Raw genomic sequence first — 4,640 nt, forward strand, 5'->3', positions numbered from 1 at the left:
CTATCATCTATCTATCTATCTATCTATCTATCTATCTATCTATCTATCTATGTATCTATCTATCTATCATCTATCTATCTATCTATCTATCTATCAATCATCTAGCATCATCTCTTATATATACACAGGAAACACCTGGAGTAAATGAGAAATCCTTAAAGTGCTGGCTTACAAGTCCATCATCTTCAATAGAAAACATTACACATCTAGAGAAGTGGCAGGTCATGGGAGGGCCAACCTATGGCATCAGAGAAGTTGTTGTGCCCCTGCTGCTGTCTCTGGGCTGACAAGAGTCTGAAATTGTTTTTGGTAATCAACTTTGGTCCTTTCTGGCAGAGAAGGGAGAAGGGACACTTTTATAAATTTATGTCCTGCTTTTAGGGAGAGAGTTTTTCTCATGTTCTTTTCAACTTTTCAATTGCCTTCAGCTCCAAATAATACTTTGCTAAAGTGGGGTATTTTGGAGTGAGAACTGCAGAACTCTTGACACATGAAACCCTGTCGAAACACCTGCACTAAGGGACTTGACCAACCTCTAGCGCGGCTTCTAGTTCCAAAAGGCCATGTCCCTAGGATGACCCTATCCCTCTAGCGGGCCTTCCTGAGAAAGCTCAGTGCTGCCAGGAGATTTGTTCTAGCCACGCACACCTCATGACAGGCCTTGACCTCTCTTTCTTAGAGCATTTGCTCAAAAGGGCTTACAAGTGGAACTATGCATCTTCTGCAACTCTGAAGCATCTCTCTCAAGGGTCTGAGAGCCATTCCTATGAAACATAATCGTCAGGAAGGATAGGGCCCAGTCTCTGAGGGGGATGGAATCCTAAGGTAAAGAGCCGCCAGCCGGCAGCACAGCTGGCCTCATGCATTCGCACTGACCTCCCCTTTGTATTATTTCAATTAGCTGACTCTACTGAGCCCCCATGCTCAGCTATCTCTCATTCTCTCTTTAAAACACCCAAATTACCTCTGCACAAATCAGAGCTCAGCCCTCTACTCTGCTGTCAGTAGTTACTGAATAACGTCTGCTTTCATTACATAAACTAATGTCCAGGTTTGTTTACCTCTGACAAGGGTGGCATGTTCTGCTACTCTTCAGCACCTCAAAGTGGGATTACAGGGTTCCTCAATTTTCTTTTTGAGTGTGGTGTGGATTAATGAACCAAGTTTTGCAAAGCTCTTGAGGTCCCTGGATGAAAGCTGCTTTTTCGTGGAAGCTGCTTCCTTGTATATGAGTCCTCCTGCTCATGGTGCCTGATCAGCTCCTAATGGCAACCACGAGAACTCCCATAAGGACTGGGCAGATGATGATCTTGGGATCATCCACGCAGCTAACAGGACAGAAGATGACTGATTGGCCACTGGGGTCATGGATGGTGGTGCTAGGGTAGAAACAGGTGAAACTCAGCAACCTAAACACAGCATTTGCTCAGCATCTACTGCTGTCAGACAGCACACATCATTCCCCTTTCCACCGCATTTGCTGAGTCTTCATTAGGCAGAATCTGCTCTACCAGGAAAAAAAAGATGAATGTGAGCTGCTGTCTATCCTCACAGAGCCCATGTATCAACTGAGGGCAAAGACAAGTGTACAACTAATGGCTTTCTGTGCAATTTGATAAGTTTTCTGTGGTTAGAACTTTTGATAGGATGGAATTGGGAGTGGTTAATTCTGTTTCAAGAAGGTGAGGAAGGCTCTATAGGAAGTGACATTGAGCTGGGTCTTGAAGGACAACTGCAATTTTACCAGACAGGAGCACTGAAGGAGAATCTCAGGCAGAAGATGAAGAGAAGAGAAGGCTGGTGGGACAATGGTGCCTAGAGGTGTGGTCTCCATTTTGCAATCCAGGGTGACCAGACCATTGAGTCCAAGGGAGGGACCCCTACAGTGAGGAGGAAACACTTGGAGGTGTCTGGGAGGATGGGTGGGAAAGGGAAAGGGAAATCCTCATGTCTGTCACTGACTCTCCAGACAGGACACCGACCTAGAAGCCAATCAACTCACCACTCTCTCTCCCTCTTACACACAAACACACACACAGAGGCACTTTAGTGAAGTGTTAGATCCTTTCTGAAGAAAGCTGCCTTACTTTCCACCCTGCTCAGTTGCCTGCCCTCTCTGCCACCTTCTCCCAGTGCACCAAGAATTCTCTGAGCCAGTGATTGTAGTCTCCTATTAAATCTTGCTGAAATACTCTGCTGGTCTCTGTCATCCCTCCACTCCTCCTTGGTCCCTATGGCCTCAAGTGAATAATAACTTCTCCTCTTCTTCCATAGTTGCACCCTACGATCCATCTTCCTTACTTGATTTTTGCTTGTCACCTTTGTTTTTGGAGAATATCTTCTCTCCTGCTGATTTCAAAGTCTCTTGTTTCTTTTCTATCCTGAAACCTTGGCTTGTCCTTGCTCAGGTGCAGAATCTTGGCCAGAAGGTCACTTCTGACTTTACGATGTTTTCAAGACTTGGATGCCTAAATGGCAACTGAAACAGCAACTGAAGAGGCCTTTGGTTTCACATTCATTGATGATTCCACCTTTCACATCTTTGTGAATCTTGTGAGCATCTCTTCTCCATCTTTAGATTTTATTTGAAAGATGGTTTCTATTTGTCTGTGTGCCACTACGGATGCTCCAAAATTATGTCCCTAATATTGTCAAGGAAAAAAACACATTTTTTTTCTCAAGCAGAATCTGCCTTGGACTGTGGTGGTCATGACCACCTGCCTCTCATGTCTCCAAAGGCAGGGCGCTCACTACTTACCCAAGGGTCTCGGGCTGTGCTCTGAAGTCTTTCTTCTCTGTTTGTGCCAAGACCATGCTTCCTATGGTGACTAAGCCTGATGGGGGTGCTGAGGCAGTTCCCTTCCTGGGGGCCAGGGAGCGTTCCCTGATGCCTGCCTTTTACTAGAGGCCTCCCTAGGGCTCTTCAGATGTTCCCTAGACTACAGGGAAGTGTAGGGTGCTACTGCCCAACTTCCTGCCCCTCTCTCCGGCACGTGGGATCAGAATTCTTCAGGCTGAATACTTCTCCTAGGTGTTTCCCCTAATGAAATTTCTCCAGGTAAATCCCATCTTGGCATCTGCTTCTCAGAAGAGAGAGGATCTGGACTAACAAATGGATTTATCAGTTTAAATTACATTTCATTATATTTAAGGTTCTGATAATCACTGACATATAGAATTTCCTCTAATACAGCACATCAGAAGTAAGAAATTGCATTATTTTGTCATTGGGTCCCTCAATTCTGTAAATTCAGCTTGTTGATTTTTTTCCTAGAATTTTATATAAGAAATGTGAGCAATGCTGTAAAATAAAATGCTTTGTCTAGTCATAGCTACATAAAAATATAACTTGTACTGAAATGCTGTGTATTTGTCAAATATTGAAGAAATTTCCAATTTTTAAGGCAATTCTGGCTTCTCGTTTCAGTTGACATAGCAATCTGTAAAAAGATGTAAGCACCAACTGTGTTCTGGAGGGACAGGGAGGTAAAAGCATTGATAAGCCAAAGTGAGCCTCCTCTGTAGACATGATCCTGTCTAAATTGCTGAAGTCACACAGATAGCAATCTTGAACTTTCCACTTCTCCAAAGCTCTATGCACTCCTAGAAGCACTCTCTGGATGTCTCTGCAAGTGGCTGAACAGCTCCTTGTGGTCCTCTGTGGAGCTGCAGCGACCCAGGGGCTTTCATGCTCACCAGGTCCCACTGGCGGTGTAACCCCACTGTGGGTCATGGAGGAGACCAGGTGTAGGTGCTCCTGCCCCTATCCCTCTCCCAATTGACCATTTTTTTTTTTGAGACAGAGAGAGGGTCTCACTCTGTTACCCAGGCTAACGTGCAGTGGCATGATTATAGCTTCCTGTATCCTTGAACTCCTGGCCTCAAGAGATTCTCTCACCTCAGCCCTCTGAGTAGCTGGAACTGCAGGTGGATGCCACCATTCCTTGCTTGTAGAACAAAACTTTAAATTTTGATGAAATCCAATTTAATTTTTTTATCTTGTTGCTTATGCTTTGGTGTCATCTATAAGAAGTTTTGCCTAAGACAATGTCAGAAAAGCTTACTTAGATGTGTTCTTCTAAGGGTTTTATAGTTTTAGCTCATATGTTTGGGTTGATGATTCATTTTGTGTTAGTTTTTGTGTGTGGTGTAAAAGAAAGGGTCTAAATTTATTAATTTACATGTAAATATACAGTTGTCTCAACACCATTAAAGAGACTATTCTTTCATCATAGAATCATCTTGGCACCTTTGTTGAAAATCAACTGATCATACATGTGATGATTCCTTTCTGGGCTCTCAATTCCATTCTTTTCATCTATAGGTCCATTTTTATATATCACTGCAATATCTTGAGTATTATAGATTTGTAATAAGTTTTGAAATTGGAAAGCGTAAGTCTTCCAAAATTGCTTTTCTTTTTAAAGATTGGTTTGACTATTCTGTGTTCTTTGCATTTTTTGTAGAAATAGTGGGATCAGCTTGTCAATTTCTGCAGAAAGGTCAGTTGAAATTTTAATAAAGATTGCAATGAGTCTGTCAGTTCAATAAGCTTTGGGATTATTTTCATCTTAACAATATTAAGTTTTCTATCTATTGGAACAAAGGATGTCTAGCCATTTATTTAGCCCAAGAGTTTA

This window comes from Cebus imitator, unplaced genomic scaffold, assembly GCF_001604975.1.
Source record: "Cebus imitator isolate Cc_AM_T3 unplaced genomic scaffold, Cebus_imitator-1.0 Scaffold1060, whole genome shotgun sequence".
Lineage (NCBI taxonomy): Eukaryota > Metazoa > Chordata > Mammalia > Primates > Cebidae > Cebus > Cebus imitator.